The following is a 24720-nucleotide window of genomic DNA, read 5'->3' as shown; positions in this document are numbered from 1 at the left end:
GAGAAAGAGCATGAGTGGGGAAGGTGCAGAGAAGGAGAGAGAGAGAGATAGAGAGAGAACCCCAAGCAGTCTCCATGCTGTCAGCGCAGAGCCTGATCCCAGGCTCAAACCCACAAACTGTGAGATCACTACCTGAGTGGAGATCAAGAGTTGGATGCTTTACCGACTAAGCCACCCAGGCGCCGCTGTTTTGTTCTTTCTGATGTGTCTCATACTCATTGTGTCTCATACTTCTTTGTATCCCCGTAACACGAGCATAATCAGCCCCTGCCGTGGCAGGTCTCAGCGCAGGCTCGCTGGTTTGTTTGGTACAATCATTGCTAAAAATGCTACTGTATCCCACAATGCACTATGGGCAGTACATCTTGGTTTGTGACTGAAGCGCCCTTTATGAGTTGGGGCATTGTCTCTTGCCTGGGCTGCACTGGTCCAACGGACAGAGGGCTCTGTCATCAGGACCGTTAGTGCTTACTTATGGGTGTGACTGAAACGATTTTCCAAAAAGGTGAAGGAAGAATAAGCACTGGGGCCACTCTGTCCGAGGAACTGGTCTACCTGCATTGGGGTGGCTCTTGTAGCCACTCCAATAAAGCAGAGTGAGATCTGCAAGTCCCTTGGGTGGCCTGATTTTTATCACCACGCTGACTGCCTTTCCCTCTTCTCGTATCTCCCCCTGCAGCCAAAAACACCTGCGTTCTGGAATCAGAGATAAGACATGTGAGTCAAGTTTTCTGGGAGGGAAAAGGAGTGATTTAAATTCTCACTGATGTCTAAGCTGCTGATAGATTCTGTCCCCAAAGCAGGTTTCAACTTAGAGGAGGAGGCTGGACAGGGAGAGAGCAGGAGGGCGCTGAGCTGGCCCATTGACCACAAAGGAAAGAGCAATGGGTGGCAGGAAAGAAGGCCTGGGGGACCCAAAGGTGCAGTTTATCTGCTGCTCCCCTATTTTTGTCATGGGCCCCATCTGATTCTGACATTCAACACTAAGGGATCTCCTAATCGTTGATTGCACAAACCTAAACAGTCATTTACTGCAAGCATTCTGGAACACCAGAAGGTTGCCGTTATTTATTTGGTTAAATAAGAATGTAAAACATAAGCAAATAGAACAAAAATCCTACCACATAAAAGAAAGGATGTTTTAATGGTAAAAAATTGGGAAAGAAAATCTCAGATAAAGGACAGCACTTTAAATGGATGAATATAGATTTATAGGAAAAAATGTCTATTTCCTTTTTCTGTGGGCCCAAGAAAATGCTGGCAGAGCCTGGGCTCTCCCCTACCACCTGGTTTATGGGAATCACATTCACCGGGATTCTGAACTCCCACCACAGTTTCCAGTTCATGACCCTGTGCTGCCCTCTGGTGGCCAAAAGGAGTTGCTGTAACGGCTAAAGAGGGTCTCAAAATATTGGGCCTCCTGGCATCTATGTTTATTTAACACCCACCATGTGCTAAGGGTGAGGACACATAGAAATGAGGGATCCCTTGCTATCAAGGAGCTTTCCTATAACACTGATGTGTCAAACAAAAGTTAGCAAACATGTTTGGGTTTTGGCTTTGAAATCAACTGGCAACCACCATTCCCCTGCCTGTCAGAGGCCCAGGCGGGCCACTGACATCAGCATTATGGAATGCAGGTAGTCTCTCAGCGTTAGAGCAGGCCTGTGACTTGGGTCCAGGTGCCACCTAGAGCTTTATCTCCAGCCTTGCCCTGAGCCGGGGCTTGTGGGGACTGATGAAGCTGGTAGGTGGTGGCGTAGAGCAGACCTGGCCCTACCGATTCCCCACAGGGTGTTTCTGCTCTCAGCTCTTCCTACTTACTTGGCCACCCCTCGGTCAGGCAGGCCTGCTTTTGCATGAAGTCCTTCCATGCCTACCCTAAATCCACAATGACCTCTATGACCTCAAGACTACTGTCTACCATCATTTTCTCTTACTTTATTTTTCAAGTAGGTAAGAAATTCCCTGATGGTTGAGGCTCTGTTTTAACAGTTTTCTATCCATCTCCCCTTCTCATATTACCTCCAGAAGCTCTCAGTTTTCTCTCTTATTATGCAGAGAAGCTGCCTACTCCTTTCACATATTAGGGCTATGCTTAGGCCTCATCAAAATATTTTCTTATCAAAAATGGGAAGTAGTTAAGTCAGTTTAGGCTAAGTTATTTGGCTGTAACAAACAAGCTGCAAGTCCACATGGCCTAGAATAACAAAGGTTTAATTCTTCCTAATGCTACATGGCCATGGGGATCGCTTTGGGGGGTGGGGTTGCCAGAAGTAGGAAGGAAAAATTCAAGACACCCTCAAATACTCAATTTTATTTTTAGCATACATATGCCCCCCAAAATGCATACTAAAATTATTATTATTATTATTTTCTGAACTTCAAATTTAATTGGAAATCCTATAATTTATCTGGCGTCTCTGCTTTACGACCTCATTCTGGACCCAGATTAATGGTGCCTCTACTATCTAAACATCACAGAAAGAAAGGGGACGTGGCCATTTACACACTGGCTCTCAAAGTTTTCTTTTGGAATATACAAACATTTCCAATGACATTATTATTATTATTATTATTACTATTATTGGTCAAAGTGAGTCATTTTGTCTTTCCCAACCTCAAAGGGGTGAGGAAGGGCAATCCTGTTATGTGCACAGAATGAGAGAACTCCAGGCTATTTGTGAAAAGTTCAAATCCCTGCCCTAGTTACGTATTCTGGTAAGAGCTACTAAGAAAATACTACATTCTCCATCTCATTACGATAAATTATATCAACTGTAATATTTATCCTTGTGATTTCTATCTAATGGCTTCCTATTGATTTCTAGTAAGCAGAGAAAGCTTTTCTTACCCATTTAAATATGGGGAGATAACTAAATGCTCCCTGTCAACTTTTCTTCTCTGCATTAAACACCTTCCCATGCACCCCCTCCCCTACTTTCTTCCTATGATGTAACTTCCAACCCTTTACCATCTGGTCACTATCTACTTGGTTATATCTGACTGTTATGTGAATGTGATGGGAAAAAAAATAGAAAAGGGGGTTTCTTTTAGGGATAAGTCAAAGATGACTGTTTGTGTAACCCTTTATCTTTGTTCACTGGCACCACCTACAAAAGAGCAGCAGTTTTTCAACCCTCGGCAACAACAGAATCACCTGCAGAAACAAAGTGGTGAGGTCCAGGCTTCTCCACCAGCGACTCTGATTCAACTGGCCTTGCCTGGGCCTGGGTATCTGTACTGTTTTGCAGTTTTGTTATCTATAGCTACATAACAAACCAACCCCAAATTGAGGAACTTAAAGCAAAAATAGTCATTTTACTATTATCTTTCCTGGTCCTGGAGGCCGACTAGAATCAAATACATAAAAAACAAATGAACATTTTAAGAGAATTTTATGGGCAAACACAAGCCACCAGCTTGGAGTAAAAGAGACTGAACCCATTTGGTATTTAAAGCAAACTTTGGCTCCCCCAATATTTTATAGGTAGGGGGGAGGCTGAGGGCTCTGCTTAGCACCCAAGGAGACCATATTCCTTCTTAGATTAGGCAAAGGAGGATTGTGAAAAAGTGCACCTCTCAGTGGGCAGAACCAAGGACCACGGAGAAGAGTGGACTGGGGAGTTTCTGTTGGGGAAAAGAATCGGGGTGCTAAATGTGCCCCACCCTTAGGACAAGGGGCTGCTCACCATACCTGCCCAGTGGGTCTTCAGATTTACTGGGTGGGGGGGGTCAGTGACTGGTAAATGACTTCCCATGCATCCACTTCCCAATGGGAGTGTTAATTGTGTCCCTGTCCCTAACTGAATATTGAGTTTGTGTGTGGGAGCAAGTGACTTAATTTTTCAGGTGTCCCCCATCTAAAGGAAGCAAGCACATCCAAACCTTCTATAGCGGTGCTTGTGCCTTATGCACCAGTCCTGGACTTTGAGCTCAGAGCAGCACCTGCAGGGGAATTGGGGTTTGTCTCCCTTGGGGAGGGATAAGTGTCCTCTTAGATGGGCAGGGGAGGGAAATGCGTGTTTGGTGTGCAGAGTACAGACTATGGTGGATTATGTTAATATTTACCAAATATTGTGGCACCTTTCTCTGCAGGGCCTCTCCCTGCGGTGGGAGGGCTCTACATCCTGGTCCTTTTGTGTTCAGTGTTACATTTGACTTGCTTTGACCAATGACATGTGAGTGTCAGAGGTGACAGGAGCCACTTTTGAGCAGAAGGGTTAAGAATCATGGTGTTCACCTTTCCCTCTGCGATGACACCTGACAATGTTCCAGATAGAAGCTGCTTTCCCATTCGCTGTGCTGGAATAAAGATGGCACAGAACAAAGCCACAGCCAGCCCATAATGAATGCAGCATATGAAAAATTAAACTTATGTTGTAAGACCCTGGATGATAATATTAATGGAGAGGGCTTGGGCACCCTGACAGCCCTGATGAGCCTTGGGTCCCTCTTGCATGATGGCCTTTCAACCGCCCAATTTTCTTGTCCTCTCTGAGGAAGACTCATTCCCTTCACACTGATGCCTGCCATCAACAGTGGGTGATAGAGAGCCTCCTGGAGAGTGCCAGTCTCCAGAGAGCCTCCTGTTGACAGTTTTCATCTCTGTAGAGCAGAGAATGTGGGAAGATCTTTGGTATTCTAGGTTCTGGGCTAATGAAAGCTTGCTGGACATAGTCAGGTATTTCAAGATGGTGGCCATTCAGAGGGTCCTTTGGTCCTTACTTGCTGGGGTTTTCTGTTGCCCTGGTGACATCTCAGTCTTGGCTTTCTCATTACATGATGAAGACATTGGTGGTGACAATGGAAAGGATGAGAAGATGAAAGAGGTCATACCATACCTGGTTCTATGCAGCAGAACTGAGGCTCAAGTATTGAGGTAAATTCAAGATACTTGTCTCCTGAAATCTGGACCAGCCTTAATCATCCAATAGAACCAGCAGACCAATAGAATGTGGCCAAAACAACAGTGCCTGCCTTTCAAAGCTATGTCAGAAGAAGCCTTGCAGCTCCTGCATTGGTCTCTTAGAAAACTCCCTCAAGACTCCAACTTACTGTGTAAGAATTGTGGTTACCCTGAGACCACCATGCTGTCATAGTTGCATTCAAGTGCTCCAGTTGATAGTCCAGCTGAGCTGAGCCTTCCAGCCATTCTTGCCAAGGCCCCCAAAATATGAATGAAACTGTCTTAGACTCTCAGTCCAGTATCCTCACCATTCAAATATCACAGATTGACTTCAGTTAATACCATGTGGAACTGAAAGGTCTTCCAGCTAAATTCGGCCTGAATTCCAGACCCACAAAGTCATGAGATATAATAAAATGGTGTTATCTTAAGACATGAAAATAATGGAACATGTACATATGCACTTAATACTCAGTCCTGGGTGCCTGGTTTTCCTTTTCTCTTAACATGGCTCCTTCTTATTGCATGCCTGGCTGCTCTAACCAGATTTCGTGAGTTGGGAGGTATTAGCCTGGGACCTCCACCTTCAACAAGGATGGTCCAGTTAAACTCCTCATTCAAACAGGGTTTGAGATATGCTGAGGGTCCAATTTTGTTCTCAGCTCAAGTCCAACAAGTAATCAATCTAGTGCTTAGTGAGGACCTCCATAGGGAGAGAACTATGCTGGATGGTTAGGTAAGAGGTCTTGCTACATAAGGTAAAACAGCTCACTACGGTTTAACACTCACATGCTTAATTAATTGTGTTTCTTACAGTTAACATTGTGAGGTAGGCATTATTTTATAACATAAACAAGTGAATTGAGGTCAGGCTGTACAACAGTAAGCTCCAGAAATGAGTTTTGGACACCTAGCAGGCTTATCCACCAACCAGGCTACCTTGGATGTTAAAGCCTTAAGAGACAGATGCAAATGAGAAGCTTGAGGACCAGGAAGATGGAGTAGTATTGCAGCTGTGTTCTATCACTAACGGGGAATTCTCTAGCCAATACAACTCCATCCTGGCCCTAAAGGGTCTCTAGAGTATAGGCCAAAACCATGTTGAGGAAGTGTTTTTAGAACTGTTGCTTTAGAGACGGAGGTAGAGGAGATGATGTCTGTACTGCCCTGTCTTATATATTCCCAGAGAATGCAAGCCTCTGGTTAGCCTCCTGTTTAGCTCCTGGCTGAGATGTGGGGGCTTTAAGGTGCCTGATGAACAGTTTGCAGGCCCAAAGCGTTGGATTCGTAGTATGAGCTTTTCTCTGGAGAAAGCATCCCCGCATGAAACCATCCATCCCTGTGGTCTGGGATAAGTCACAGAGATAGTTACATGTTTGCTTTAGAGCATGGAAAAACCAAGAAATAATAAGTCAGTGGGGCTGTTTGTGAATTGGAAGTTACTCAAAAGACCATTCCTGGCTTGTCCTGGATCTCTTGGTTTGCTGGGATGGCAAGATCCAAGCCAGTATCCATCAGCCACAGTGGGAACTGTGAAGAGGCTAGTGGGGCACACGAAATTTTTACAAAGAGAACAGGGACCCAGAGTAACTTGGATAAGGAGAAGTCCACAAATGGGGTGCATAACTCTAACTTGAAGTCTCTCTGGAGATTAAGTATTTATGAAGCACTTTGTACCCACAAAGTGAATTTCAATAATTTATTATCTAAACTCACAATATCACAATAACATGTAAGTATTTGTGTTATGGCTAATGACCCTAACTTGAACTATTGCCTGTAAGACAGGGAATATTTTCATGCACTTGGGACCTGTTTTTAATGCCATTTTGAAGCAAGATCAGGAATTTTTGAGCTCATACCTGAGTCTTGATCCAGACCCGTCATTACCATGCAAGCCGATAATTCTCACCCATGGCACTTCTGTGCTGGCTCCCCTGTTGTCAGTCAGCAGCGAAAGGTGAATTTTTTCATATGAATCCCTGACAACTCTTTCCTCTTTATTCCACAGCGCTGTGATTTGCCTTTGTGCAGCCCTTTGTGTTGTGAGATGACCAGATGACATATTCGTATATTGATGATTTTGAATGTGTGCATGGCTGAGATCATACCAATTAATTTTCATGCAGAAGTCAAGGTGAGAACTGCTTTGGATTGTGGCAGTTGAAACTGAAAAACTAGGGGCTGATTATGGCTTTTTCTGAAATCACCAAGAAGCCTCCAAGAAGCAATAGTTATATCTTATTTCTCATCTGACTCTTCAAATGACCCCATTCACAAAAGGGCTTCTCTACTTAATCTACCCTATCTCTCCAATTGTCTAAAATCCTACTTCACTTTTTAGCTAGAATTATGGGCCACAGGCTCTAAAAGGAATTTTATAGATCATTTGGTCCATCTTATTTTACTGATGAGGAAAAACCAAGATTCTAGGACGAAGACTAGCATCCATGTACTCCAAGTCTGCCTTCCATACCCTGTTTCAGAATCATGTGATGTTCGATGTTGCTAAATGGAATGCTTTTTACCTTGGGCTTTTCTATATCCCCCAGCATGCCTTGCACAGGGCTCATCCATAGCCAATCAGCCGTTGACTGTTAATGGCCACCTGGAGTGCTGTGCTGAGGATCAGATCTTCTCATGGCTGGCCCTGTCTCATTGGTCAAGTTTCTCCCAAATGGTGACTGCTACAGAGAGGACATTAACCACCCTAGCTAAAGTGACATCCCTCCCCCACACTCTAGGCCATACTCTAGCTCCTTTCCTTGCTTAACTGTCTTTATAGCACCTCTCATTATCTGAAATGATCTTTCTTTCCTGTGTGTTGTCTCTTCTTCTAGAATGTGAGCTCCAAGAGGACAAGGACTTTGTCTCTCTTATCCACTACGATGTCTCTGTGCTTATTAGAGAGCTGACATGTAGGAAAAAACTCAATAAATAAATAAATAAAAATGTGGAATTGATGGCCCCGTGCTGTAACTGTTAAGTGATATCTGCCATGGCCAATGGATAGACAAGTCACTATGCCAGTGTCAAGCTTTTGTCAACATAGGGTTGGTTGCCACTGGCCAACCAGTCCTGGATGAAAAACTAGTTTCCTCCTGACATTTTCCGCTTGATTCAGCTTGACTAGTCATTAGGTATTCTAGAAACAGGAATTTCCCTTAATCACCAATTAAGAACTTAAAAGGAAAAAGACACGTTTTTCTGCTGTTATCTCCTTTCCGCAAAACTATTATATAGTATCTCGGTGCCTGGGTGGCTCAGTCAGCTAAGTGTCCAATTTTGGCTCAGGTCGTGATCTCATGGTTCATGAGTTCAAGCCCCACATCGGGCTCTCTGCTGTCAGCAGAGCCTGCTTTGGATCCTCTGTCCCCTCTCTCTCTGCCCCTTCCCCTCTTGTGCTGACATGCTCTCTGTCAAAAATAAATAAATATTTTAAAAAAGTCTTCTAGTGTCTTATTCATCACAGAACTTCTATGATATTATACAATTCTTTCCACAGGAAATATTTATTCACTAAGCACTTGTGTTTTTCAGTACCATTTTAAAAGGATTTTGACTTTCCTAAGAATCTTGCAAAGCTGCACCACAGTGCACAGTGCACACTGGTGTGACCGATTAAGACTCAAATGTACAAAGCCATGAGCAAAGTTCAGGTAAATACACAAATTAAACTGTTCTAAAGTAAGGTGAGCAGTATCCATTACCTTAGCCTTGCATATTGGCTGTTCTTATCCATCCTTTCCTGGAAGTCAATATTTGAAATAGGCTAGTAGTGTAAGGCAGAGGAGGCTTGAGAAAGATAAAAAAACACAAAGAGGGATTTAGTGCTTAAATATAGTTACAAATTCATCTCGATTTCTTTTTATCTCTTTTTAAAGAATTGTGGTATATATGGAAACATCTGTAGCAGGTAGAGGTTTTTGGAAATTGGCTCATTTTTAACGCAATCGATACTGTTATTTCGTGTCAAAAGCAGATATGTTTCAGTGCTCTGGTAAATCTTATCTGATTTAATATTCCCTAGGACTCTGGGGTTGTATACCATCTCTACTCTCCTAAATTTGATGGTGTCAATATGACCTGACATTTAATTATTTGCATAGCCTATTTAAAATTAAAATAGCAACAGGCACTGAGTTCTTTTCAAGTTTTAATACACTCTCCCTTTAAAAATATATTTTTCATAAATTACTCTGCTGTCTGGCAGGCCATCACATTCTTCAGTTCCTGTAATAAAAGGGGAATGGTGCTATGTGGGTGTGAAATGTGAAACGTGGAGGAGAACACCATGGTTAAACAAGAGCAGACACTGATCAAGTCCATTAATCAAAGTGTCTTTTAAATCTCTGCAAGTTGAGAACTGTAGCATCCAGGGATTTGATTAAAGAGGAAATATAAAATGGCAGAAGAGGTCCAGGAGCTGCCTGGGCAGGTCACATCTCAGAGCCCCTGATTAACAGGATGTTGTTTCCAGTGGGATTTTTTTTCCCCAGGGCCATTTTTTGGAGTTTATTTGCTAAGGCAAGGTGGGTTTATTTGCTAAGGAAATGTGGGTTTATTTGCTAAGGAAATGTAGGTTTATTTGCTAAGAAAAACTCCAATGTTTCCTTCTCTTGGTTATTGGAAAATCACCAAATCCATGATACAGGAGCTTGCAAATCTCCTCAGGCCAGTATCTTATGTCTCTCCATCTTTGGATTACCCCGACTCTCCAGATTTCCATGTACCACAAAAAGGTTCCTTACCCTTTTTTAAGAAAATTAATTTGAGAGAGAGAGAGAGAGAGAGAGAGAGAGAAAGAAGTGCATGCCAGTGTGTGTGCAAGCTGTCGGGAGGGGAAGAGGGAGAGAGAGAGAGAATCTTAAGGAGGCTCCACGCTCAGTGAGGAACCCGACTCAGGGTTCGATCCCATGGCCTGAGCTGAAATCAGGACTCAGATACTCAACTGACTGAGCCTCCCAGGTACCCCCAATTCCCTAACCTTTTTATTCCCCCAAGTCCAATGTTCCATATCCATGGCTGCAAGGATTCCCAAGCACTTTTGAAGCATAATTTAACCCTACAGGTAATGTTTATTATCATTGGTGCCATCTAGTCATTCTTTGATTTGTTTTTAATTTTGTTAGTCAACTCATTCAAAAATATTTATTGAACATTTATGTCTAAGTTCAAAACTACAAGTGTGAAGAAGTCTCTGGGGGTGGTGTGGGAAAGGGACTTTCTTAGGAGGGAAAGGACCTGGGAGGCTGGGGATGGGGAGACCCAGTGGGAATGAATGCATGTGCAAGGATTGGAGGAGACACAGGAAACATGGCTTGCTCCGGAATGGCAAATTTGGCAAGAGTGAGGAAGAATGAGGTGTGGAGGCGTTGGCAGACAAGCAGGAACCAGGTGATAAAGGATCCCTTTCCTAGGGGATAACGGAAGCCACCCCAGGTTGTTCAATGAGTGAAATGTGTTAGATTTACATGTTGGAAAGACCCGTTCCTGAGGCAACATAGACGATAGTTTTGAGTCAGGAGAGATTTGAGTAAGAGAGAAACTAGGAGCTAAGCTTTGATCTGTATGTGAAATGTCTGGAGAAGAAGGGGAGAGGAATGGGAAGAGGCAGTTCAGGACATGCTCTAGAAACCTGCAGGACCAATGTCAGTTAGGACAAATCTTGTGAGAAGGAAGACTTCAACTCAGTCCAAGGCTGCTTTTACCTTGTTTGCTCACCAAACCTTAAGTAAGCAGATGATATGCCATTTGTGATATACTAGGAAGGTCTTCTTGTGCTTCCCTTGCTTCTACAGGGGTCCTGTATTTTGGAGGTTTTGCCAGTCCACTTCAGTGAGGTGTCCACCAGGTCAGGGAGGCCAAGGGCTGTGGCTTTCATGGCCAGCCACATCAGCACCTCGAGCCACTGATAGTTCCACAAAAGATAGGTCACACCTATCATGTTAAGCTCTGAATTTTGAGTCTTGAGATTCTGGACTGGGCAATTTCCCATTTTCTCTGCCAGTGCTTCAGGGCCTGAACACCTCTTGTGTACTTTATGTCTTTCTATGGGCAGGGGCCACCAAGGCTTATGATACAAAAGAGTGCTTAGCCACTATGGATGAAAGGAGTCTAGACCATGTGCTAGTCTTTCAGTGCAGGTAAATGGGTGGAGGGTCTTGCCATACATCTACCACAGGGGTGAACATGGTAGGAGAAGCAGGATTGGAAAATGATAGACACTTCAGGGCATGTGAGTTTGAACCATTTGTTGGACTCAGAGGAGACTGAGGTCTGGAATTGGAGTTTGGGTCTCTTGGGACATATTTGAGATTAAAAAAAAAAAAAAAGAAACCATCAATGTGTGTGAATGATGGAGAAGGTGTAAGGCATCAGGACAGAGCCCTGGAAAACATCCATATTAATTAGGAGAAGAGTGTTATGGATTGAATGTTGTACCCCACCACCCCTCGCATTCACATTTTGAAGGCCTAACCCCAAAAGTGGTGGTATTTGAAGATGGAGCCTTTAGGTGGTAATTAGTATTATATAAGGTCAGATGAGTGGGGCTTTATTATTAGTGGCTTTAGAAGAAGAGGAAGAAAGAGACCTGTTTCCCTGCTTACATGCATTGAGGAGGGGCCATGTGAGGACAGAAGAAGGTGCAAATCAGGCAGAGAGCTCTCACCAGGAACTGAATCAGCCAGCACTTTGAATTTGGACTTTTAGCCTCCAGAACCGTGAGAAGAAAGGTCTGTTGTTTAAGCCACCCAGTCTATGGTGTTTTGTTATGGCAGTCCGAGCTGACTCAGACAGGAACCTCTGGAAAAGAAAGCACGGACTGATGGGATGCTAGAGGGAGAGATGCGGAGAGAGCTTTGTGGGGTGAGCATCAGACAGGGAGAAGCAAGGGCTGGGAAACACCTGCATTGGAGGTGTCTGGTAGGCTCTGTCAATTTATTTTGGGCTGAAATGTTGCTGTCATCCATGTGTGTATGATATATGGCACTTGCAGGTGGAATAAACCTATTAAGAAACACTAAAGAGTGTTTCTTACTTGATTGTGCTCATTCTGATTATCAACAAAATGTTGATTTTAATCTTACAGCTTTTTTTTTTCAAACTGCGGTGTTAACAACTATTTATTATAAGAAAAAAAGAATTTAGATTAGGATAAGGAAAAAAAACACATAAAGAAATTTGTATAAAATTTCTATCTAGAGAAACTTCTTTAAAATCTCAGTTTAGTGTATGTCCTTCCTTGCCCCTTTACTCGTTTTTTTTAACTCTCTCTTTCTTAAATTTATATTATATAATATTGTAAAATATAATGGGATCATATTGCTTTGTAACCTGCCTTTTTCAACCTAATGAACTCATTACTTGCCAATAAATATTTATCCATGGAATAATTTTGTAAATGGCTGTAGCCAATCTCTTATTGTTGGATATTTAGATTGCTATTATCAAAGGATAGTGTAATCACTATCCTTATAGCCAAAAATTAATTCACATTCTTAATCATTTTCTTTGGTTAACTTCTTTAAAGTGGAATTATAGGGCCAAAAAGTGTTCAGATTTTTAAGAAATTACAGCAGTGTCCACCTGTTTGTGTGCTGTATGTATGAAATATTGAAAGAATTTCTTTAAGTCAGAATGTGTTGAGAGTGGCTAATCTATCACCATTTTATTATATAGTTCACCTTGCATGTTTATATAACTTGAAAACTAAAATACTTACATTGTGGTGGCAAATTTTAATTCTTTCACACTAAGAAAATGGCCAGAATCCCTAATCAGAGGGGCCAAGAGGGCAATCCCTCTTTTAGACTCTTTTGGATATTCTTCACATATTGCACTTATTGTTGTGAAATTCTTATTATTTACTTGTGTACTTGTCCAAAGTTCCATCTTAAGGTACTGAATTTATCATAACTATTTTATTTGAAAGACTTTAGTGCTTGCTAGTTGCTTGCTTTCCTACTGATGAGAAATGGTTGTATGAGATGGGTCTCCTGCCTTTCTAGGTAAACGTTCTGTGTTCTGTGAGGTGCTGAGTAGTTCTAGGACCCATGGTGGTCAAGGGAATTTAAAATTTGTTCTGTTAGGAAGATTTCCTTCTGGGTGATAGTCTGAGCTGAAAATAGATCCTTCATTGAACTGTACTGAAATGATTTCTCATGGAGGGCTTAGCACAGGTCTGTGTATACATTTCACTCCTTTAAGCAGTGGACACTTATCAAGGATCTGCTGCATGTCAGGCACCATTTGATGACACTTGTGAGCAAAAACAGACAACACCATGGAAGTACCATGGAAGCACCATGGAAGCACCACTCCATGTGGGGCTTCCATTCTTGTGGGGAAATTCAAACAGAGAGTAAATGAAAAATAATCAGGATAATATCATATAATTCTAAATGTCATAGTGACAGCTGAGGAGATTGACACAGTGAGTGTGGCTGGGGTAATGGTGGTGGGGCTGCATGACTGGATTGGGTGAGGATGTGAAGTTTGAGCTGAGAATTGAATAATGAGAAGGAGCCAGCCTCTGGAAGGTCTGAGGGAAGAGTGCTTAGGGAAGAACATAAGTGCAAAACTCTCCCTGAGGACCAGGTTGGTATGTTTGAGCCACAGAAAGAAGGCAAGGGTGTCTGGGGCAGAGTGAGTATACAGAAGATGGTTAGAGATGACTGGAGGAGCAGGCAGGGAGAGGTGATGTGGAGCCTTGTGGGTCATGGTAAGGAAACCAGATACTTCCTTAGTGTGTTGAAAAGCTTTCATGCATTTTAAGCAGGAGAATGACATGTCTGTTTTACATTTACAAAGAATTATAGAAAATGGATTGCAAGGTAGCAGAGAGATCTCTTCCTCTGGAGTAAATAAGGACTTTCTGGAAAGAAGTAATATTAAACTGTGTTCAATTCTTCTAAGAGGCTGAGATGAGGACAGAAAAACATCTTTTGGACTTAGTAAGATGGCCGCTAGTAAGGACTTAGATAAGAGACTCTTCACTGCAGAGATTTGTACGGAAAACTGACAGAGTGAGTTGAAGAAAGATGCCCTGGTGAGAGAATGGGAGAGAGAAGATCTGGGCTTTGGTGTGGCCACACAGAAGTAAGGGGATCAAGGGAAATTCTACATACCGGGTGGAGTAACCTCCATACCCTTGCCTTTCTCAGTGACCAGAAACCTGGCATTCATAACTAAATGTTGAAGGCCAGGAGGTGAGAGGACATCTACCTGGATAAACTGTCTAGTGTCACATACTGATATCTATGAAGCACAGCAAAGGAGTCAGATACCCACTCCCTCACTGCTCAGTGAGCTCACCAATGAGCACGCTGTGCTCTGACACACTTAGCTTCTAGTCATGTTTTAGTGCCTTGTTTTTAAACATGAACAGAAAGTCAATAAAGAGTATATATTTAGAAGAATCTTTTATGATGAAACACAGAACAAAACAAAGAAACAGGAAAAAAAAAGGGACATACAGAAGTCAGACAATAAGGAGATCAGACAAAAACTTCCAAAACCTGTAATCAATACTTTCAGTGACATAAGAGATTTTACATTCATGAAAAATGATAGGGTACTCTAATAAAGGAATATTCAGAAGAAAAGGTAGAAGTTTGGAAATGTAAAATATGCTAAAAGAATTGGTGTAATAAAGTTAAGGAAATCTTTCAGAAAAAACATAATAAAAAGATGGGGAAAAAAGCTAAAAAAAATTGATACTACTATGATAAAATAAAAACTGAAAAAAAAATAGCCATTTGACAAACTCAAGATTTTAAGCTGTAATGAAACAAAATTTTCAGTGCTAGATATTAAATGAAGTGAAAATGAGACATATTTATTGACATAAATAGTTATAATTAAATGGAAAATTCATATTAAAGAATGTTAGTTTGTTTTTAAAACTATATTCATACAAAACACAAGACACAGAGCACGAACAGGGGAGGGACAGAGAGAGAGGGAGACACAGAATCTGAAGCAGGCTCCAGGCTCCGAGCAGTCAGCACAGAACTTGATGTGGGGCTTGAACTCACAAAGCGCAAGATCATGACCTGAGCTGAAGCCGGATGTTTAACTGACTGAACCATCCAGGTGCCTCAGGGTGAACATATATTTTAATTTACCTTGGATATATATCTAGAAGTGAAATTGGTTGGTCATATTGGTCACTCTATATCTGATTGTTTGAGAAATTGCCAGATTGTTTTCTAAAGTGGATGTATCATTTTGAATTCCCACCAGCTGTGTATGAACATTTTATTTTCCATACCCTGACCAATTTGTTCATTTTTTCTCTTATTGCTTGTGCGTTTGTTGTCACATGTAAGAGTACTTTGCCAAATACCAGGTCTTGAAGATTTCCTTCTATCTTTTCTCCTGAGAGTCTTATAGTTTTAGCTCTTACATTAAGGTTTTTGATTCATTTTGTATTTATTTTTGTATATGGTGTGAGGTAAAGGTTCAGTTCCATTCTTTTGCATGTTGCTGTCCAGTTGTCCTGGTGCCATTTGTTGAAAAGACTATTCTTTTTCCTTTGAATGGTCTTGGAACTCTTGTGGAAAACAGCCATTTACATATGGGTTTATTTCTGGACTCTCAATTCTATTCCATTGATGTACATGTCTAATCTTGTGCTGGTACCAATCTGTCTTGATTACCATTGCTTTATGGTCAGTTTCAGAATTGGGAAGTATAATGCCTCTTATCTGTTCTCCTTTTTCTGGATTTACTAGCTATTCTGGGTTCCTTGCAATTCCATATGAATTTAGAATTGGCTTGTCAATTTCTACAATTTGTATAATTTCAGTTGGGGTTCCAACAGATACTGCCTTGAATCTGTAGATTGGTTTGGGGATGATTGCCATCTTTTAAAATTTAATTTAATTTAATAATTTTTTGTTTTTTATTTAAGTATAGTCAGCACACAATGTTACATGGGATGATTTCCATCTTGATAATATTGATTGATTTTTATGTATTGATCTTGTATCCTACAACTTTGCCAAATTCATGTCTAATTTCTAATAGTTTCTTATTGGATTCATTAGGGTTTTCTATGTACAAGATTGTGTCATCTGTGAATAGAGATAGTTTTACTTCTTTTCCAGTATGGTTTCTTTTTATTTATTTTTCTTCACTAAGTGCTGTTATTGTTTGTATCTCCCTAAAGTTTATATGTTTACATTTTAACCCCCATTGTGATGGTATTAGGAGGTGGGGTCTGGGTTAGGTGGTCAAGTCATGAAAGACACTCTAGAGAACCCCCTTGTCCTTTTTGCCAAATGAGGATACAGTGAGAAGACTGGTCATTCAACCAAGAAGCATGTTCTCACCAGACACAGAATCTTATATTTTCCAGCTTCCAGAACTGTGAGAAATATTTGTTGTTTAAGCCACTAAATCCACAGCAACCCAGATGGGCTAATTGCTCTCGCTAGAATATCCGGGATGTGAATGGAAGTGGCAAGAATGGACATCTTTGTCTTGTTCCTGACCTTAGGGGAAAAGCCTTCAATTTTTCACCAGTAAGTAGGATGTTAACTCTAGGCTTTTCATGGATGCTTTTATCAGGATGAGGACATTTCTTCTATTCTTAGTTTGTTGAGTGGTTTTTATCCTGAAAGAAGGTTGGATTTTGTGAAATGTTTTTGTTGTGTTTATTGAGATGATCATGTAAATTTTGGTTTTGTGTTATTGATGTAATGTGTTACATTAATTGAGTTTCCAGTGTTGAATCAACCTTGAATCTCTTGGATAAATCCCACTTGGTCATAGTGTATAACTTTCTTCATATGTTGCTGGATATGGTTTGCTAGGATTTTGTTGAAGATTTTTACATCCATATTCATAAGAAATATTGGTCTGTAGTTTTCTTTTCTTGTGGTATCTGCCTGGTTCTGGTATCAAGATAATACTGGCCTCATAAAATGAGTTGCAAGGTGTTCTTTCCTCTTCTATTGTTTTGAAGAGTTTGTGAAGAATTAATTTTAATTCTAATTTAAATTATTGGTAGGGTTCAGTCATGAAGACATCAAGGCCTGGGCTTTTCTTTGTGGGTAGTTTTTTTGATTACTAATTTAATCTCTTCACTTGTTTTAGGTCTATTTAGATTATCTATTTCTTCTTAAGTCAGTTTAGGTAGTTGTATCTTTCTAGGAATGTGTCCATTTCATCTAAATTACCTAATTTATTAGCATACATTGCTCATAGTATTCCCTTTTAATCCTTTTTATTTCTGTAGGGTTGGTAATAATGTTCCCTCTGTCATGTCTGATTCTAGTCATTTGATTCTTGTCTTTTTTCAGTTATTGTACTTTTCAGCTCCAGTATTTCCACTTTCAGATAATTTCCATTTCTTTATTAATATTATATATCTGATGCAAAATTGTTACTGTACCTTCTTTTACCTCTTTAATCATGCTTTCCTATGGTTCTGTGAACTTTCTTAAAATGGCTACCTTGAAACCTTTTTTCTGTTAAATCTGTTGTCTATTCTCTCTGATAGGCAGTTTCTATTGCCTGTTATTGGTCATACTTTCCCATTTCTTGTCATTTTTTTAATAGGAAACTGACATATTAGATAATATATTGCAGCAACTCTGGGTATTGGTCTTCTTACCCTCAACACTGGCTAGGCTTATTGATATTTGCTTATTTTTTTGGTGACTGTCTGGGTTATTTTAGCGAAATCTGTTCCCTGACTTTTTCCACAATGTTGATCCTCTGAAGTTGCTCCAGATCCTAGGATGACACCTCACAGCAGTGATACTGATAAAGCTTTCTTCTACTCTTTTCACACAAAGCTGTTAAGCTCCACTAATAGCCAGCTGATTGCTCTAGGGTTTCAACAGTGCTTTGGAGTATATATTCCTCTGCACACTAATCCAATTAAATTGTGGCTCCTTGTAGGAATGGTTTTGGTGGTTAGTGTCTGATATTTGTCCTGATCCCTGGAAGGCTTGTCCCAGCTGGGTTATTTCTCATTTCTCTCCTTCAGTAGCCAGACTACAGTCTAGAGTGTATCTTCATTGATCCATGAATCTCCTTCCAATTGTCTTTCACTACAGTCCTCATTGTTCTTGAGAGCACTTTTAGGCTCGAACTTCTATATGCTCTGTTGCAAATGAAGTCAGGTCTTTTGGGAAGAGAGATTAGGACCTATCTGGTTTATGACCTGCTTCTTCCCGTAAGCAATAATCTCTGAGGCAGGTCTCTGGGGCTGAGAGTAGAGATAATGGCAAGCATCTTTGAAGGATACCCTCACTCTAGGAGCTGAGCACTTGTTAGGAGGCAGCAGCCTGGGCTCCTCTCAGCTTGCTTCTCCTGGTGGGGAACCACTGATTCATGAGTCAAGGAAAGAATCATAAGGGCCCCAGAGTTCTCAATGTGCCACTTCTATGGTAGAGCCTCCATTCCATGAGTGGGAATTGGGTGGAAAAAGGGAATCTCTACCTTCTTGATCATACTTGCCCAAAAACTTAGCTTTGGCAGTAAGGCACTGAGGACTGAATAAGAAACACTGATGTCCTGCTCCCAAGTAGGAGCCTTGGGCTCTTAGCTGTAGTAGTCTGGGTTTGAGTTTCCAACTACTGAGCTGGAGGAAAGGAGAAGAAAGGAGCAGTGTTGGCTCAGATACCACAGACTCATTTTTCTTCCTGAATTTTCATAGATTTTCTTGAATAGATGCTTTTTTCATTTGCTTTCTATCTTTAGGACCATTACCAAAGGCTCTGAATAATTGTTTTTTAAAACATAATTTTCACCACGTAAGCCCCTCTTTGGGTAAAAACACAAGCCCCCCTTCAGGTGAGCCCCACTTTTCTCTTGATACCACCCCTCCCTCTGCCCCTTCTGGGATTCTCTCTCGTTCTCTGCCCCTCACTCACTTGTGCATGCGTGCGCACTCTCTTTCTCTCAAAAAAATAATTTTCACCAGTTTCACCAGGAAGTAAGTCAGTAGCATTAAAAATTTTTTTAATGTTCATTTATTTTGAGAGAGAGAGAGAGAGAGAGAGAGAGAGAATCCTAAGCAGGTGCTGCACCATCAGCCCAGAGCCCAACGTGGGATTTGAATTCAAGAACCATGAGAACCACTGAACCACTGAGAATGTAAGTGTTCACCTGAACTGCAAGGGAGGCTGGGAAATGTAGTTTACCCTGTGCTTAGCAGTTTCCGTACATAAATACTTTGAATTTTCTCATAGTTTATCTGTATTTTCTAATTTTCCACAATTAATTTATATTTAGTGCAATGTAAATATAAATTTAATTAAAAATAGAGAATAGACAGAGAAAAACTAGAGATAGGGAATATATTAACAATTCTTTCTGAGAATTTTTGCTGGTGTCATTTCTGGAGTGGGGAACTAGGTTAAGAGAAGGTGATTAAATGTGGAGATTCTAGCATATTATTGTAAGCTAAGAATTATCCAAAAGAGAGGAAATAATGATAATTAATGCTTGAGTTGGCTATCCTTAAAGACTATATAGAATCTCTTTTTCACTTGAGAGAGGAGAGGAAAGAAAAGAGAGAAATGTTTAAAAATGATTGCCCATGCTATTTTCACTAAAAATAGGGGAAGTTTCAGGATTTCAAAGCTTTCCCTGGAACTCTTGTAAAAAAAAAAAAAAAAAAAAAAAAAGAAAAGAAAAAAGAAAAAAAGAAACCCAAACAAACCAGTGTTTATTGAGCTTGACAAAGTTAACAAATTGTGAAAATTTCCAAAGCTAATGGTTGTTTGTCTAAAAAATTCCTTTGATATGCTGAGAGTTTTAATTAGGGCCATTAAATACAGAAATTCTTAGGTTGCAAAGAATATCAGAACCACCCACTGATGTGCTGATGTGCTGTGCCTTAACCATATCATGCAAAATGAGACCATCATGCAGTGGGGGTTGTTTCACAAACTGTCATGGAACCTACTACAATATGAGTCAATCTTTTGAAAAAATATTGAGAGCCATAAAAAGGAAGTACCGTGGGCATATATAAAGGGAGGGTTAATTTTCATTGAGAGAATTGGGATCAGCTTCAGAGAGGAAGTGGCATTTGAGAAAATTCTGGAAGGACAGGATTTTTTGGACAAAGTCCTTGAAAGAAGGCATAGTGGGTTGAAAGTGACAATATGGCTGGAAAACAGAGCACAGGATACAGGAAGAGCTAGAAATTAGCTTGACTGTGGCCTCTGAACATGAAGGGAGGTTCAGTGGAAGGTCAGTCCAGGGAGGGAGGTGACAGCCAGCATGAAGGATCATAAATGCCAGCTTCAGGAGTTGTGATTTCTGATCAGTATTTAGAAAACTTACCTACTAACACTGTGGAGGGAGGAATGAGGAGGGGAGAAGAACTGGAGCAGATTAGAAGGAGGTGACTGGCATGGTGTTTTTAAGAGGGGAGATGGTGACTACAGCCAGCACAGAGAGATGTGTGGGAGATATTAAGACTCCTCTAGAGTGTGGACAGGAGTTTTGACAACTTCCAGAGGGAACAAAGTGGTGATCACAGGTCTGTAGTTATCTTTGACCCTTTCCCAGGTGTGGGACAGAGAAAGTTTGAGGTAGATGCCATTTTTGGAAACAACATATGGATTCTCTCTCTCTCTGTAGAACATTCTTGCAAATTCTCAAGGGAAACCAATTCTTCATGTTAAAGTTTTACAAGTTGTGGCATAAATTGTTTTTCAAGTGCCAAATGTTTCCACTGACAAATCACTAAGGATTCTCTGAGATTGTCAAATGTGGCATTATTGATTTTGTACCTAGCTTTGGTATAAAACTGAGTCGAGTCTCCTCTATGGCTGCAGCCCTGCCCCATCAATTCACCTCTCTGGCACCTAGAAGAGTCCCATTCTTTAGTGAGATTAAGTCACAAAGTTCCTCATAGGTGAGCACTCTGGGTGTAGCCCAGAGAACTGTCCCACCTGCTCTGGCTGATGCTTGGCATTTTGCCCCAGGAGCTTCTGTCTGTAAATCTGTCATTGGCATCCTCACTTTCCCAGTGAGGGAAAGGAAGGGTTCTTCCTTTATTCATCAGCTCATATTCATGTAGTAAGACATCGCTGTGTGCTTATAGGCTGTCTGCCTCACTGGGGGATCGGTCCAGCAGTGGTGCCCACAGGCCTGGTGGAGAAGACTTGGAATTGTAAAAGTCCCTGATGAGTGCTCTCGGAGGGGGATTCACAGGGTGCTAAGGGAACACCCAGGAGACATGTCAGGAGCACTTCAGGAGGGAAGTGGCCAGGTGAGAACCTGAGTCATCTTTGATGAGTTTCTTTCCCTGCCCTCAGTGTCCCCACATACAATCATCAATACATTCTGCTGAGTTTCCCCTGCAACCTTTGCTGGGTCCGTTCTTTCTTTTCCATATCTTCTCATAAAGGAACATTTATGATAGCCTCCTTGGGAGACAGACTCATGTAGATACTAGGCAGGCCTGGGCACACCAGCTCTATGGCCTCTGGAGCAAGTTGCTAAACCCTTCATGGTCTCAGTCTCTTCAACTAAACAATGGGGGTATCAATGCCTTCCCCATAAATCTATGGTAAGGAACAAATAAGATAATATTTTAAAAACAGCCCTAGGCCTGGCAAACTTAAAGACGATCATTCCAGTGTCTTTCCTGTGCCTGCAATTTCTCCCTTTCTTTAATATACTCTGCTCCCAGCCGCCGAATTCATCTTCCCCAAACTTTAATCTTATCTCTCCCTGGCTTGAAAATTTTAAGATTCCCATAACCTATGGAATAAAGTTTGTACCAGTAGGAAAGAGGTTTATACTCTAAGGGAGAGTGAAGAAAGTATAAGGAAGAACAGCTTGAGAGCACAGAACAGGGACCCAGGGCATGCAGGCTGTTCAGTATCTGGAATATTCCTTAAGGAGGTGATCTTGAGGTAAGATTTGAAGGATAGATAGGAGTTTACTACACAAAAGGAAGGATGGAAGGAAGATCATTCCAGATAAGGGCCCTAGAGAGGGAGGAAGAGGAGGAGGGGGTGGAGGAGGAGGAGGAGGGGGAAGCAGCCAGTATGGCTGGAGTTTAGAGAACAGTGAGGAAGGATGAGAAGAGCCAGGGCCATCCAGGTCAGAGCCTTGTAGGCTGTGCTTTTGTGCACTTCTTACAATTTCCATGTATGAAGTAATGGGAGCCATGGGAAGGTTTTAAGCTGTAACTTGTTTTCACATCAGTTTCTCTTGTTAGGAAGGGCCATCCCTGCATTCTTTTTTTTTTTATTTTTTTTTTATTTTTTATTTATTTATTTTTTTTATATATATGAAATTTATTCACAAATTGGTTTCCATACAACACCCAGTGCTCATCCCAAAAGGTGCCCTCCTCAATACCCATCACCCACCCTCCCCTCCCTCCCACCCCCCATCAACCCTCAGTTTGTTCTCAGTTTTTAAGAGTCTCTTATGCTTTGGCTCTCTCCCACTCTAACCTCTTTTTTTTTCTCTCTTTTTTTTTTTTCCCTTCCCCTCCCCCATGGGTTCCTGTTAAGTTTCTCAGGATCCACATAGTAAATTCCATAGGTGCTCAAGGAATTTGACTAATGAAGGGAATGAGATTATACTTGTAGAAATAGAGGAAAAGAATTCTGGTAGTTGAATTGTCAGGTTATTTGGGTGAGAGTGGATGGAGGCTTCACTGCACTTCACCATCCACAGAGTGTCTGGGGACTGCTGCCAACTTAGAGTTTGAATTGATTTGGCTCGCCAGGAACACATAGTCAAGACTGACAAACCCACGTCCCCCCAGAGGAAGAAAACTCACACTACCCCAGAGACCTAGACAAAGGGGAATTAAGCTTGCTTGAACTTGAGCCTGGGGACCAGAGATCTGTTGCTGGCTTGGCAGATTCTTGGGTCTCCATGGAAACGTGAGATTCTGGAACAGTTTTCTTCTTGAAGGGAAGGGCAGTATTGGCTGCTTCCATTACTCTTGGATGCCCTCAGCATGCATGATTCATGAAGCAGCTGTCTGTAGATTCGGTCCAGACAGGGGGCCATTTTGCACCATTTCTGACCCTGTCATTCCTGGTTGCTCCTCTTGCAGAGCCTCTCAGGCACTCTTGTACCCAGTGTGCCCAACTCTCCCTCATGCAGTGAGGCTCTGCCATGAGTCACAGAACCCAGATTCATGCGTCTGGCTCATCCTCGTATCTCAGCGCTTAGGATGGTATCTTACACAAAGTGAAAGCTCAACACATTTTAAGTGTACAAATGTGTGAAGAATAGAAGGGAATGATAGCCAAGTTCCCAGGTGGCCTTCTTCCTTAGAGTTGAGAAAAATGCATAGCTCAGGTTTCTCAAATTTTAAGCACATACAATTAACGAGAGATCTTGTTCTGATTCAATAAGTTTGGGATGCAACTGGATATTCTGCATTTCTAACAAGCTCCTGGGTGATGCTTGTGCTGCTGGTGCTTGGATCACCCAAGGAGATAAACAGAACAGCTGACTTAAGCCAAATTTTGAGAAAGGGCAATCATCACTTACAAGACCTTATAAATTAGTAGCCTGCCCAGCTCACCTACAAGATAAATGTACAAGCTCAAGTTCACGTGCATAAGGTTCAATGAAGTTTTGGAATATTCATTTAATTTATACCTGTAGGCATAATTGGGCATACATACCAACAATATGTATTGAAAGTCATCTCCACACCAAAGAGATCAGTGGCCATTCAACAGCAATACATAGCATATAATTCCAAGTGATTTTGTAATTATTTCAGAAACATTGAATATTTGTAGGGTTTTGTTTGTATGTTTGGTCATAATTTCATTTATTCAGCAAGCATTTGTGGAATATTCATTATGGATACAGCCTCTCTCTGGGAACTAGAGGGCACCCTTCCTTGGGCTCCTAGTCTAGTAGGTGAGACAGAAAGAAAACAAATAATGACAGTATAATATGATGAATTGTCCTCATCAGTGTTGGACAACAGAAATCTAACATGAGCCACAAAAGTAATTTAAAATTTTCTAGTAGCCACTTAACAAAAGTACAAACAGTTGTAATCAATTTTAACAGTATATTTTATTGAGCCCAATATATTAAAACAGTCTTGTTTCAATATGTAATCCATATAAAGATATATTATATATTATACTGTTTTTCATATGAATTCATCAAAAGATGGCCTGCATTTTTCCCTTACAGCACATCTCAAGTTGGACTACCCACACACTTCAAGGCCTCCAAGCCATACTTGACAGTGTAGGTCTTTACAAAGTGTGGAGGCTAGCATTCAGCTGGTTAAGTGTCTGACTTCGGTTCAGGTTGTGATCTCACTGTTCGCAAGTTTGAGGCCTGCATTCAGCTCTCTGCTGTCAGTGCAGAGCCTGCTTCGGATCATGTCTCCTCCTCTCTTTCTGCCCTTCCACCTGCCCCCCCTCTCAAAAATAAATAAACATAAAAAAAAAAGATGTGGAGGCTAGCAACTTCTCTGCTGTAGAACCTGGGAGGTGGGTCAAGGAAGGGGCTAGTCAACTGCACCGCAGGCTAAGGGTGGCAAGTAATGTCTGGAAGGGCAGAGAGGTGTGGGAAGCTGGCTGTGCCACTTGGCCCCAAGACACAGGTGTGACAGGCGAGCAGCCACCCTGAAAATGGTTGCGAGAGCAGGCATGGTGTTTAGAAAGGGAACTCTGTAACTCTGTGGGCCTGCAGCGCTCAGCTTCTGTTAGGCCACTGGTTGGGTCCTCAGACAGTTGCATGAATGAGGGTGTGATGATTTTGGTTTCCTCTGCTATCTGAGTGGATCTTGTTCTGAATGAGTGCAGAGCCTGGCATGGATCTAAGCCTCA

General features: G+C 41.5%; 1 protein-coding gene across 23 annotated transcripts in view; it reads left to right on the top strand.

Moving 5' to 3' along the window:
- The window catches only part of LOC115522300, a 99994-nt gene that overhangs the window by 15308 nt on the left and 59966 nt on the right, over positions 1–24720 (top strand). For 12 of the 23 annotated variants that reach the window (XR_003971335.2, XR_003971333.2, XR_003971325.2 and 9 more), the window contains exons 1-2: positions 131–4882; positions 6921–7046. The gene's annotated coding sequence lies outside the window, so the exon portion shown is untranslated. The other 11 variants (XR_003971332.2, XR_003971328.2, XR_003971327.2 and 8 more) reach the window with 5 other exon arrangements.

The sequence above is a fragment of the Lynx canadensis genome, chromosome C1 (genome assembly GCF_007474595.2).
Source record: "Lynx canadensis isolate LIC74 chromosome C1, mLynCan4.pri.v2, whole genome shotgun sequence".
NCBI lineage: Eukaryota > Metazoa > Chordata > Mammalia > Carnivora > Felidae > Lynx > Lynx canadensis.
The sequence above is the reverse complement of the archived record's forward strand: the minus strand, read 5'-3'. Positions and strand labels throughout refer to the sequence as shown.